Source organism: Muscardinus avellanarius (assembly GCF_963383645.1).
Source record: "Muscardinus avellanarius genome assembly, chromosome: 14".
Taxonomy (NCBI): Eukaryota; Metazoa; Chordata; class Mammalia; order Rodentia; family Gliridae; genus Muscardinus; species Muscardinus avellanarius.
The window spans coordinates 18,979,798-18,994,598 of NC_137800.1; positions in this window are offsets into that span (position 1 = coordinate 18,979,798).

Genomic DNA, 14,801 nt, shown 5'->3' on the forward strand with positions numbered 1-14,801 from the left:
TCCAGGGGCCTTCTACCTCCGAGCTTCACCCCAAACCCTATTTTTTATTCTTTATTTTATTTATTTATTTATTTATTTTTTGTGGTACTGGGGGTGGAACCCAGAGGCTTTCTACCTCCAGGCTATACTCCCAGACCTATTTTATATTTTATTTGGAAACAGGGTCTCGCTAAGTTGCTGAGAGCCTCATTAAGTAGCTGAGGCTGCTTTCGAACCCGCGCGATCCTCCTGTCTCAGCCTCCCAAGCACGGGAATTAAAAGCATGCGCCACCACATCCGGCTATTCTTTATTTTGATACAGGGTCTCACTGAGTTACATACAGAGGGCCTCACTAAGTAGCTGAGGCTGTCCGCGAACCGCGATCCTCCTGCCTCAGCCTCCCAAATGCTGGGATTACAAGCATGCGCCACCATACCCGGCTTGTTTTTATTTTTTATTTTGTAACAGGGCTTTGCTAAGTTGCTGTGGCTGGCCTCGAACCTGTGGCTCTCCTGCTTCAGACTCCCAAATGCTGGGATTACAGATTTGCTCCACCACCGCCGGCCATGGTCTGCATTTCAACATGGCGCCGGCATGCTCAACATATTCACCGCCAGTGTGTATGACCTGCCACATTAAGGTGGATGCCAGTTGCTATTCATCCTCTTACGACTGGCCTGATCTAATCTTTATTCAGCGTGCCTTGCTAGCCTCTTGCAGGCATTTGGTTGCGGGGTCTAGTTTAGTGGGTTGTATTTGATACTATTCTACTAAAATACCTTTAAAATCTCAAACTAATTCTTTGTCTATCATATAATAGGATGTTCATAATAAGCCTAAGATATAGGTAGGGCGGGTATTGTTAGCTCCATTTTTTCACACAAGGTATGAAAACTAGAGTGGATAATTAACTGATTATAAAAGTAGAGGTGGCTGTAGAATTTGAGTTTCTTGATTAGCCATTCTAAGTCCAAAATGTATTTGCAGAAGGAACCCACCCCCTTCACCACTCTCCACACTAAGATTTCGGACTGAAGGGGGTCAAAGATTGTGGAGGGAAGAAAACGAACACACGTTGGGTGTGGTGGCACACACCCGGGATCCCAGTATGTGGGGGGCTGAGACAAGAGGACCACAGGTTTGAGGATAGTCTCTACAATCTAATGAGATCCTGGGTTCAATCTCTAGTACAAAAAGAAGAAAGAAAGAAAGAAAGAAAGAAAGAAAGAAAGAAAGAAAGAAAGAAAGAAAGAAAGAAAGATGAACATAAGCTTGGATTTGGACTATTACTTAAAACTGAATTTTGGCTTTTTTTTTTTTTTTTGGTGGTACTGGAGGTGGAACCCAGGGACTTTTCTATCTCCAGGCTATACTCCAAACCTATTTTATACTTTATTTGGAAACAGGGTCTCACTAAGTTGCTGAGAGCCTCACAAAGTAGCTGAGGCTGGCTTCGAACCTGTGCGATCCTCTTGTCTCAGCCTTCCAAGCGCAGGGATTACAAGCGTGCACCACCACACCCAGCGAATTTTGGCATTTTAAAACTATGATTGGCTATAGGACTTGTTATTATCTGAGAGTAATGGGCCTGTTCAACATTTCATCTTAAGGTAGAGAAAGATGATACCAATAAATAAATGTATAAAGAGAAAATAGGAGGCAAAATTTGCATTTTCTATGCAATCAAAATGTGTCATATTAATTCAATTTACTAGTTATACAGAGATATTCTCTCTCCCTCTGTCTCAGACACACACACACACACATACACACACACAGATTTTTTCTTTTCTAACTTGCTTTTCCCTTTCAATAATATTTCATCTTTTATGGTATTAAATATTCTTATACTGTATCAATTTGATGGTCCACTATGTAAGTGGTCTTTTAATGATATTTAGACCTATCTGTCTATTTGTGTTTCTAATTTATTTATTTATTTATTTATTTAATTTTTTTTTGCAGTACTGGAGATTGAACCCAGGAGTACTGTACCTCCAAGCTACACCCTAGCCCTAATTTTTAGTTTCTTTATTTTCTTTTTCTTTCTTCTTTTTTTTTCAGTACCATGGATGGAACGTAGGGGCATTCTACCTCTGAGCTACACCCCCAGCCCTATTTTTTATTCTTTATTTTGAAACATGGTCTCACTCAATTGCAAAGGGCCTCACTAAGTAGCCGAGGCTGGCCACGAACCACCGCGATCCTCCTCTCTAAATTCTGGGACTACAAGCGCGCACCACCACGCCCGGCTCCAATTTATTTTTATATAAATATAAAAATATTCTGGTGGCTGACTCATGTGCAGCTATGATTACTTCTTTAGGATAAATTCCTAGAAGAGAAATCACTGTGTCATAGGGGACATCTATTTTTTAAAATGTTTGGTGCGTGTCTAACAACTCCTTAATCAATGCCCTTCCCCCTAAAATCTTCCAAATCCCAAGGTGGTCTGTCCAGTTCGGCCAGATGAATCTCATTAAAGTAATGCTTTAATATTCTACTCCCTTGTTGAAAAGTTTCAGTGGTTTCTAGTTTATTAGATTAGTTGCGAATCGCCCCTCACCAAAATGTGGGGGAACCCCTGGGGAAATATCTCCTCTTAGCTGCCAGACTTCATCTCATCAGAGCAGATCCATCATTTCTGCGAACACCAACACTTGTTTTTATTCTTTTCCTACATAAGAAGCTTGCTCCCTTTTCTCCTCTACTGATCTAAATCCTTTATGCCCCTTGAAGTCCAGATCAAATTATACTTCTTACCGAAAGTGTTGTTGGGATAATCCCGCCCCCAAATTATCTTTTCACACATGAATCATATCCCTCTACAATTTTAGATATATACCTAAAATGTCCTTGGGGTGGGCAAGCTGTTCCTGGCAGGTTATCTTTTTAAAACCTGCCTCCACAGCAAACACAGTGCTACTGAATCTTGAGAAGGACTTCCAGAAGAAAATTCTGGAATATTCCTTGAATGTCTTTAAAATCAGTCATAGTCTCATTTGAAATTAGGTGAATGGGCTGGATGAGTTTGCGAAGTGTCTTCAGCCATACTTTTTAAGGGTATGATCACAATTAGTTACTGATGAAATATAATTTTTAGTTGGCACTCTGAAAGACACCTCCATTTTCTTGGTATGGAATATAGTACAAGAAAAATAAATCTCTCAAAGATGATTTAATCAAGCAGGGCGTGGTGGCGCACGCTTGGAATCCCAGCATTCGGGAGGCTGAGACCGGAGGATCGTGGTTCACGGACAGCCTCAGCTACTTAGTGAGGCCCTCCGCAACTTAGTGGGGCCCTGTTTCAAATAAATAATAAAAAGAAAAATAGGGCAGGGGGTGTAGCTCGGAGGTAGAATGCTTCTGGGTTCCATCCTCAGGACCCGCCCCAAGTAAAAAAATGATTTAATCACTATGGTGACCAAAATAGCTAGTGGTGGTCATAGGACATGGATTTTAGAAATTACATTAGGGAGGTTTCATTGTATGAAGATATTTTTTTTTGTCCATAGTTTATAATATGAAACAGAACCTATGAATTTAAAAATTATCCTAGACACTGAACATTAAAAAAGCTTAGTTAATTTAAAAGTCCATAAGCTATTTTCATCCCACTCCCCCAAATTATGGTGCTTCCCTGTTCCAAAAATACTATACATTCAGACAAACTGTATTTATGAACACATAGAGTTTCCCATTATTAGAACTTTTTTTTTTTTTGCGGTGCTGAGGATTGAACCCAGGGGCATTCTACCTCCAAGCTACACCTTGGCTAATAATAAAATATAATATTTTATATTTTATTATTAAATAATAAAAATAATATTTTATTATTTTTATTTTGAAACAGGGTCTCACTAGATCGCTGAGAGTCTTACTACTTGCTGAAGCTGTCCTCAAACCTCGATCCTCCTGTCTAAGCCTCCCAAGTACTGGGATTACAAGCATGCGCCACCATGCCCGGTTCCACTGTGAGAACTTTAAAAATGGCTTGTGCTAAATAAAATGCATATTGCTGCAATACTTAAAAAATACTTTAAGCTGGGCGTGGTGGCGCACACTTGTAATCCCGGCACTTGGGAGGCTGAGACAGGAGTATTGCACAGGTTCGAAGCCAGCCTCAGCTACTTAGTGAGGCTTTTGGCAACTTAGTGAGACCCTGTTTCAAAATAAAGTGTAAATAGGTCTGGGAGTATAGCCTGGAAGTAGAAAGCCCCTGGGTTCCACTTCCACCCCCAGTAACACACACACACACACACACACACACACACACACACACACACACACTATATATATATATATATATATATATATATATATATATATATATATTAAGGCAAATCATTATTGCTGGGTATGGTGGTACATACCTGTAAGCGTGTAATTCCTTGGAAGGAGAATCACAAATGGAAGTCCAACTTGGGCAATTTAGCAAGATCATGCTTCAAAATAAAAATGAAAAGAGCTGGGAAGCCGGGCGTGGTGGCGCACGCTAGGATCCTGCAGGTTTGAAGCCAGCCTCAGCTACTTAGTGAGGCTCTGAGCAACTTAGTGAGACCCTGTTTCCAAATAAAATATATTAAAAAAAGGTCTGGGAGTATACCCTCTGGGTTCCACCCCCAGTAAAAAGCCTCCGGGTTCCACCCCCAGTACCATCAAAAAAAAAAAAAAAAAAAAAAAAGCTGGGAAGTGGGGGGGGGGGCTGTGGACTTAGCCTAGTAGTTGAGAGCCCACTGTTCGATCACCAGGAGTGCAGAAAAAAAAAAGAGAAAAAGGCAAATTATTATTAAGAATCAGGTGTGTAATGACCATGACTATAGGAAGGCTTGACCAGGAACTAAGACAAGAGAGAATAAAACTTCTGCACCTTTTGACCAACATGCAGTGAAGAGATACCCACCTCAACGCAGTCTCCTAACCCCACAATTCAACATCTTCTTAGACAAGCTTGCCAGGAAGGAAAAGTACAGACTGAAAGAAAGAGAAAACACACACACACACACACACACACACACACACACACTCAAAATCTAGAAGCACTAGCGCTTTCTGGGGTATAAAATCCAACTTTAAAGCAATTTATCTTTACTGGGGGAAGTGGCGGCTTTGACTCTTATTCCCTATGGTTTCAAGTAAAAATAAGATTTCCAGAAGAGTGGGTGTATTCTGGAGAGCGGAAGAAGTTTTCTGTGGGGCTGGGATGCCATGGAGGATCCAACTGGCCGTGCACTGAACCTGCTGAAGTCATAATCTTCCCTGAAATTTGTATCAGTTTAAATCCTGGATGCATTGGCACCTGGCAGCTGAGCTGTCCTGCCTGGGTTCCCTGCAGCTACAGCAGATTGGCAGGAAGGCTGTGTTAGCAGCGCTAATGGCTGCAGGTTCCACACAGCAAGCTTCCGCTTACCTGAAACAGACACAAACCCATCTACTTCCTTAGGGACCACTTATAGATGCACTGCATAGAAAAAATATTTGAGAGCCGGACGTGGAGGCGCACGCTTGTAATCCCAGCATTCCGGAGGAGGCTGAGACAGGAGGATCGCGGTTCGCAGACAGCCTCAGCTACTTAGGCCCTTTGCAACTCAGTGAGACCCTGTTTCAAAATATAAGAATAAAAAAATAGGACTGGGGTGTAGTTCGGAGGCAAAATGCTGCTAGGTTTTATCTTCAATACCGCAAAAAAAAAAGGAAAAATATTCGTAACAACACACATAAAACCATTCTTATGTGTTACTTCTGGACAGAGGATTAGGGGAGTTTTTATGTATGGTTAGAGCTTTTACCACCAGAATGTAATTGTGTATTATTTGCCTTTTTTTTTTTTTTTTTTTTTTTTTTTTTTTGCAGTACTGGGGATGTAACCCAGGGGCATTGTACCTCCAAGCTACACCCTCAGCCTTGTTTTTTATCTTTTATTTTGAAACAGGGTCTAAGTTGCGGAGAGCCTAAGTAGTAGCTGAGGCTGGCTGAGAACCTGCGATCCTCCTGTCTCTGCCTCTCAAATGCTGGGATTACAAGCGTGCACCACCACGCCCGGCTATTTGTCTATTAAAAAAAAAAAAAAACTAAAAAAGGAACAGCAATGCCATCCTACGCAGAGGAATGTCACGAAGGTGCAGGAGGGTTTTCATCCAGTAATAAGCCAGCTCACCTCAGCATGGAGAATCACACTTGCCAGTTTCTTCAAGGGCCAGTAACTTTAGGAGCGTGATTACATCTTAGTACCAGGCGTCCTTGTCCTCCTGGCTTATCGACATCTTCCTGCTGGATATTTTACTGGAATATCTTACTAAGGTTGCAGATTTAAAACTACACATAATAGAGCTGAGTGTGGTGGCGCACGCTTGTAATCCCCGTGCTTGGGAGACTGGGACAGGAGGATCACGCAGGTTCAAAGCCAGCCTCAGCTACTTAGTGAGGCTCTCAGCAACTTAGTGAGACCCTGTTTCCAAATAAAGTATAAAATAGGTCTGGGAGTATAGGCCAGAGGTAGAAAGTCTCTGGGTTCCACCCCTAGTACCACCAAAACAAACAAACAAAAAAAAACAACAAAAAAAAACCCTACACATAACAGCAGCATCTACTCTGTATGCTTTTCTTATTTTTATCAATTTTATATTTTATCATCAATTGTTTATGCTCAATATGTTGGGATTGAAATATTTGGTCACTTAACCTCCCTGGTTTCCTGTCAATGAGTTGTACTTAACGTTCCTTTATCATTTGGTCTGTTTTTTAAATTTATTTATTATTTATGTATTTATGTATTTATGTATTTATTTATTTATTTTTGTGGTACTGGGGATGGAACCCAGGGGCAGTCTACCTCTCAGCTATACTCTTAGCCCTATTTTTATTCTTTATTTTGAAACAGGGTGTCAAAAGGTTGCAGCGGGTCTCACTAAGTAGCAGAGGCTGGCCGCGAACCTGTGATCCTCCCGTCTTAGCCTCCCAAGTGCTGAGATTACAAGTGTGTGCCACCACGCTGGGCTGTGTTTATATTGTACTACTTCAAGCTTTTTTTTTTCTTTATCTTTCACATATAAACTTTTCTTTTTTGTGGTACAAAAAAGCATTCTACCTCTGATCTACATCCTCAGCCCCATTTTACTTCTTATTTTGAAATCAGGTTTCACTAAGTTGCAAAGGGCCTCATGTGGCTGGACTGGTCTTGAACCCGCAACCCTCGTCTCTCAGCCTCCCAAGTACTGGGATTAGAAACACGCGCTACTACACCCCGCTGCCCATGAAGTCTTATAATAGTTACCCAACTCCTCTTTCTTTAGGTTTCTCCTATCTGTTATTAATTTTGTACACTCAGGCCAGATTAAAAGTCTTACAGTAGGGTTTGTTTACTCTACTACCTAGACACACACACACACACACACACACACACACACACACACCTTTTTTGGCAGTCTTGCTAAGTTGCCGAGGCTGGCCTTGAACCTGCAATTCTCCTCTCTCAGCCTCCCAAGTGCTGGGATTACAGGCATGTGCCACTACAACTGGCCATTTCAGTTTTATTTCTTCATATTTTTTTCTTGGAGTTATTTGCTTAAAACCCCCCTTTACTGTCCACTGAACATGTTCTCTTTTCTCACTGCGTACCTTTATTTTCTTAAGTGTGCAGGCCAACATTTATTTTATTTGTAGAGTCTGGTTTTAAATTTTAAGAGTTTTATTTAGTATGTTGGATTTATTTTATTTTTTCTTCTGGATTTATTCTTTGTGTCTGTTGTTGATTACAATGACTTAATGCCTTACATATAAAACTTTACATTATCCCCAAGCCCCGCTCTACCAACTGATCTAGGACTGTGTGTTCATCAACGCAGGCATTCAGTAAATATTAGCTGGGCAATTGAAATACAAGAATATTTCTCAATGCCTTCCTTATTTCCAGGAAGTGTTGTTCATATGCTCCCAAGAGTAAAAAATAACATATAGATATAATTAATATTTACTATATTATAATTAATTATATCTGTATGTTAATATATAATTATATATTGATATATAATTAACATATAGACATAATTAAAATGTACATTGTATGAGTCTGAATGGAAATATATGTGACGGAGGTAAATGTTTTAGTTCATAGCAATTTGTTCATTCAACAGCATTTGTTGGGGGCATAGTATCATTCTTTCTTAAACCCTGGAGATATGGCAGTGACCAAAAAGACTTTTAAAACTCAAGCTTTTTTTTTTTTTTTTTTTTTTTTGCGGGTCTGGGGATGGAACCCAGGGGCATTTGACTTCCGGGCTACACCCCCTGCCCTTTTTTTTTTTTTTTATTCTTTATTTTGAAACCGGGTCTCACTGCAGAGGGCCTCACTAAGTAGCTGAGGCTGTCCGCGAACCGCAATCCTCCAGGTCTCAGCCTCCCGAATGCTGGGATTACAAGCGTGCGCCACCACGCCCGGCTAAACCTCAAGCTTTCATTGGGGCTTATATTCCAAAGGAAATGACAGGCGGCAAAGTAAATAAATAAGACATAGGGTTTGTCAGTCTTATATGATGTATTTATTTTTGTGGTACTGGGGATTGAACCCAGGGATATTCTACCTCTGAGCCACCCTCCCCCCACATTTTATTTTATTTTTTGTTTGAAACAGGGTCTCACTAAGTTGTTGAGGCTGGCTTCAAACCTGTGATCCTCCAGTCTCAGCCTCTCAAGTACTGGGATTACAGGCATGTGCCACCATGGCTGGCTAGTTTGTTAAAGTTAATAAACCACAATAGGAATTGAGGAAGTGCAGGTGGTGTGTGTGTGTGTGTGTGTGTGTGTGTGTGTGTGTGTAGTCGTTGCAATTTAAAACAGAGTGGTCAGCATCAGTATTTTCCCTATCCGGCATAGAAAAAAAGTTGATACAGCTGAGTATAACACAATTAAGTTTGGCTTGAATCAGTTTGCCTCAGAAAATCTGACTGGAAATATTTTTCTCACGATTTAATTTTAGTTGGCTTTTAACAAAGACTTCAAAATGGCAGCTCAGGTTCATTTTTAGTTCAATGAAGAATAGCTCTCATGTATATGCAGCCCGGAGTAGGGTCTATTTCTTGGGTTGGCTTCTGACCAAGATCTTAACAAGGAAAAGGAAGAATTATGGGTGCCTGAGGAGTTGACTAACTACGTCTATCTTGCATTAACCATGCTTCTCTGAATCCAGAAGCTCACTGGTACCGGATTAAGAACTAGAAAGGATTTCTTGGCAAAAGATGTTGACTTGCAAAAATAATTCCAAGACTTGAGTTGAGCTCACATTTTGGGATTTATGTGGAAAGTCAAGGCTTATCTTTTTACATTAGCATTTGAACAATTTGAACAAGTAACATAAACTCCTGGAGGTTTGATCCCCGGAGGTCCACAGTTTAAGAATCTTTTTCATCTCCCGTGCTCAGCATTGCCTTTTTGCAAAGTAAAGCATTTCTTTCATGGAGTTATACAGTTATACGCCTATCAATGAAAACAACCTTTCAACATCACAATTCTTCATCAACAATTTTGTGATTACAACAATATATGCCAGGTGCGGTGGCCCACGCCTGTAATCCCAGGACCTGGGAGGCTGAGACAGGAGGAGCGCAGGTTCACAGCCAGCCTCAGCTACTTAGTGAGGCCCTCTGCAACTTAGTGAGACCCTGTTTCAAAATAAAGAATAAAAAATAGGGCTGGGGGTGTAAGTTGGAGGTAAAATGTCCCTGGGTTCCAACCCCGTTGGCCAAAAAAAAACAACAACTTCAGTTTTGGTAGGGAGGGAGAGACACTGGAGACTTGTAGACAGTGAGAAGTTAGAGAAGCATTGATACCAAAAGGCAAAAGAGTCAGCAGGGAAAACCAGCATGCCCTAACAAACTTATTTCACAACTGTGCTTAGGGTCTGTGCTATTAATAGTTGGCTGCGATGGACAAACAGAAGCTGCGGGTAGAATTTTGCAAGTGTGTGCGTGTGTCTGCATAATTCGAGATGCATGATAACAAGCTAATAATGCTTCTCAGAATTTATCCAGGATTTTTTTTTCTCTTGTTCTTTGTTCCCCCCAGCACTGCTGACTGTGTAGAAAGATATTTGGTCCTAGATAATTCTATAATGAGGTATTACATCACCAGACTACATAAATAGACACCATCTAACTATAGACGAGTAAAAATAGATTAAGTAAATTTCCTTTTCTTAAAAAAAAAAAGCACAGAGAAACTGTTTACCTGATATACATTAGTGTGAAGTCTATTTTTGGACACTTCCTGTACCAATTCAAACAGATTTTTCAATTAAATTCTGCAGTGAACAATTTGCTTTCATTTCTCTGGAAACCTCAGCTGCAGGATAATGGGCAGGTGTGTTGTGCTGGAAGTAGGTGGCAGCTTAAAGACTACAGAAAGAAGAATTGGAATATGTGGAAGCAAAGGACTCCTTCGGTTAATGATTTCCTATTGGTCTGTAGCAGAAGATTCACATCACCCCACCTGACATCACAAAGCTCAGAATAAACACCTTAATGCGCTCACAAATCTATTAACAAATCTCTTTGCTAAATAGCCAAATCTCAAGAATATTTTGAAATGCTTCCTAATATAGTATGTATAATAAGATGTTTTCAAATCAAAAGTATCAGCCAGGTGTGGCAGCACATACCTGAGACAAGGGGATTGCAGGTTCGAGGCCAGCCTCAGCATCTTAGGGAGACTCTCGGCAACCTAGTGAGACCTTGTTTCAAAACAAAAAGTAAACATGGTCTGGGGGTGTAGCTCAGAGGTAGAATGCTCCTGAGTTCAACCCGCAATAGCACATATACATATACAGAGTAAAAAAGCAAAAATCCCACTTTAAAGTTAGTCAAATAACTGGAGAGAAGAAATTAAAACTTTGTAGAAAGCCTACACTGTTTTTATTTATTAATTTTTTTTGGTGGTACTGGGGTTCCTGGAAGCCCTTCTACCTCCGGGCTACACTCCCAGACCTATTTTTACATTTTTATTTGGAAACAGGGTCTCCTAAGCCAGCGTGTGCGGCTGGCTTCGAACCTGCACAATCCTCCTATCTCTGCCTCCCAAGTGTGGGGATTACAAGCGTGTGCCACCACGCCCAGCGCCTCCACTGTTTTTAGATTCTACTTTTTCCTTTCCCTTCTCTTCCTTCCTTCCTTCCCTCCTTCCTTCCTTTCTCCCTCCCTCCCTCTCCTCCTATTCTCTTTCCTTCTTTCTTTCTTTCTTTCTTTCTTTCTTTCTTTCTTTCTTTCTTTCTTTCTTTCTTTCTTTCTGATGGGGTTTGCTGTGTTGCCCAGGCTAGCCTCAAATTCCTGGCCCTCCTGCTCAGCCTCCCACATGGCTGGGAGTGCAGGCATGCACCACCATGCCTGGCTTGTCTATTTTTGAATAAGAGATTCTTTTCATAACTGCCATCTTTACACTGGAAGGACTTTCACATGCAGAATCTAGCAGCTTTATATTCTTTGGTGAAGTTAGGTCTTCTCTTTACAGAAGCGGCTCTCAATCCCCAGCTCCTGCCATGGGTGTGTTTACACCTGCCATGTCATGCCATGGTTCTATTAGAACATCTGATTTAACTCAGTCTAAGCAGTTTTTTTTTTTTTTTTTGCCACCAACTACTGTCATGGACTTATTTTTCTGTGTAGTCCCATCTACTTTAGAAGTGGACTGCAGTTTTGCGGACAGCCTCAGCAGTTTAGTGAGGACCTCTGCAACTTCTGGCATGACCCTGTTTCAAAATGAAACTGTGAGCTCAATACCCAGTAACTCCCTCCCATATACACCACAAAAAGCAAAAACAAATAAAAAAATTAAGTGATATATTCTAGTCACTTTCATTAGCTTTAGATCACGATTACTAATATGGCTAAAAAATTGTTTTATTTTAGCTGGGCATGGTGGTGCACACTTGTAATCCCAGCATTCGGGAGGTTGAGACTGGAGGATCACGGTTCGCGGACAGCCTCAGCTACTTAGTGAGGCCCTCCGCAACTCAGTGAGACACTGTTTCAAATAAAGAATAAAAAAATTGGTCAGGGGGTGTAGCTGGGAGGGCAAATGCCCTGGGTTCCATCCTCACACCCACAAAAAAGAAAAAAAAATGTTTTATTTCAACAGGTTTTTTTTTGTGTGTGTGTTACCTTCTCATGCACACCACAAAAAAGCAAAAACAAATAAAAAGTTAAATGTTTTATCCTAGTCTCTTACATTAGCTTTCGATCACGATTAGTAATATGTCTAAAAATTGTTTTATTTCAACATTTTTTTTTTTTTGCGGTACTGGAGATGGAACCTCCAAATTACACCCCAGCCCTATTTTTTAGTCTTTTTATTTTGTTTGAAACAGGATCTCACTAAGTTGCGAAGGGCCTTGCTAAGTAGCTGAGGCTGTCTGCAAACCACGATCCTCCGGTCACAGCCTCCTGAATGCTGGGATTACGAGCGTGGGCCACTGTGTCCACTGTCTCTGTAGCAAATAGATACAGTTTTGTAAGATATCATCCTTCTTCCAGAGTTGAAAGACTCATCTACAGAATGATCAAAGCAGGTTGTGGGGGACACATTCCTGCAACAGCAGTTGTTGGGAGCTGAGACAGGAGGGTGGCGGGTTTGAGGTCAGGGTATGGTAATATAGGGAGACCTTGTTTCAAAGTATAAAATGAGATGAGGCTGGGATGTGGCTCAGAGGTATAGCCCTCCTTGGGTTCAATCCCCAATACCACCACCACCAAAACAGAAAGATCAAGGGCTGGGGTTGAACTGCATGATGGAGAGCTGGGCTAGTACATATAAGACCCTGCATCAGATCCTCAGCCAAACAAATAAATAAACAAAAGGTCAAGAGGTAGGTGGAACTAAAACCTGAGCAGGGAGCTGTCAAACGCCTCTGCACAAACTACAGTAACAGAAGCACACCCATGTTCATAGCAGCACAATTCGCAACAGCCAAACTATGGAACCAACCTAGGTGTCCATCGACAGATGAATGGATTAGAGTTATGGGGAATATACACTATGGAATTGTACTCAGCAGTAAAGAGGAACAAAATTAAGTCATTTGTAAGAAGATGGAAAGACCTGGAGAACATTATGTCAAGCGAGATTAGCCACACACAGAAAGAGAAGGGGCATGTGTTTTCTCTAGTATGCTCATGCGAGGAAGAATTAGGGCCACCAGAGGGACTCCAAATAACGGAGAGGAAAGCTTAGCAAGGCCAGGAAGGAAGGGGAGGGGAGGAAGAAGGCTGAGGTTCATCAATGGAAAAGCTTCATGTGACTATGTGATGTGAATATAACACGGTTGACCTGGACACTCAGTATTGGGAGCGACGGAAATGGGGAACCGGGGCGGGGGGCACCAAGAACTGTGTGAATACAGGCCATTGTCAACTCGATCCACATTATGATGTGAGACTATAGCGTACCAATAAAAAATAAATAAATAAAAGTTAAGAATGTAAGAAAAACAGAACAAAACAAAACAAAACAAAAAAACCCTCTGTACATCCAGTCGGTTCTTATGCCATGGGAGATGGTGGCCTCAAGCAGCAGCTCCTCAGAGGTTGGTTAAAAATGACCGGAAGTCACAAGCCCCCGTCCCCTGGTGTTGCTGGATTGGAGTTAATCCTGCCAGACATTTTTGTTTACACTCTTTCTTACAAATGGCAAAATAGGATTCTGTGTGGAGGCTGTATTCTGCCCGGGGCCAGTTCTGTAAGTTACTTGGCCTACTTAAAGAACAAAATGAGAGCCAGGCGTGGTGGCGCACACTTGTAATCCCAGCATTCGGGAGGCTGAGACCTGGAGGATCGCGGTTCGCGGACAGCCTCAGCTACTTAGTGAGGCCCTCCGCAACTCAGTGAGACCCTGTTTCAAGATAAAGAACAAAAAATAGGGCAGGTGGTGTATCTTAGAGGTCAAATGCCTCTGGGTTCCATCCCTAGACCCGCAAAAAAATAAAAATAAAAAAGAGAAGAAAATGAGAACTTTGGCCTCCTGTTTAGCTACTGATCTCAGGAGGGTCTCTGTGTGTATGCAGGCCACAGGCTTTTCCCCAGTGTCTTTTTACAAAACAGTGAAAGCCCAGTGTTGACTAGTTAATGTTTTCAAATGGTTTCAAGGTCCTTAGGTGAAACGCTATTAAATCCAAGCCTGGAGAGGGGTGTGGTGGCACACGCTTGTAATCCCCCCCTTGGGAGGCTGAGACAGGAGGATCGCACAGGTTTGAAGACAGCCTCAGCTACTTAGTGAGGCTCTCAGCAACTTAGTGAGACCCTGTTTCCAAATAAAATATAAAATAGGTCTGGGAGTGTAGCCTGGTGGTAGAAAGCCGCTGGGTTCCATCCCTCATTTAAAAAAAAAAAAAAAAATCCAAGCCTGGGCTAGAGTTCAGGGTCTGAGTCATGGTTGCAGGGTTTCCCTTTGGAAGAAACAGAATCTGGGGTAGAGATATGGAATAGGAATGTGTACTATTTTCAGATCTGCTTGGCGTGCCCATGCTAGGATGCTGAGCTTGTGGGCTGACACTAATTCTGAACAAGATTGAACTGGGTGTGGCTAAAAAAGTACTCTTTCCAGTTAACTTGTGAAGCCTATGGGTGAGGGTTGTGGTAAAATAAGAAAGGTTAGGTAGACATCAAGCATGCTAGATGAGCTGGATCCTTTAAGAGCAGAAAACTGGGGTGTGGGGAAGGTGACAGGGGGTATGCTTTGAAGTATGTACACACTTATCAGATTGACGTGTGTGTGTGTGTGTGTGTGTGTGTGTGTATGTAGGATACTGGGGATTGAACTCAGGGGACTTCCACCTTTGAGC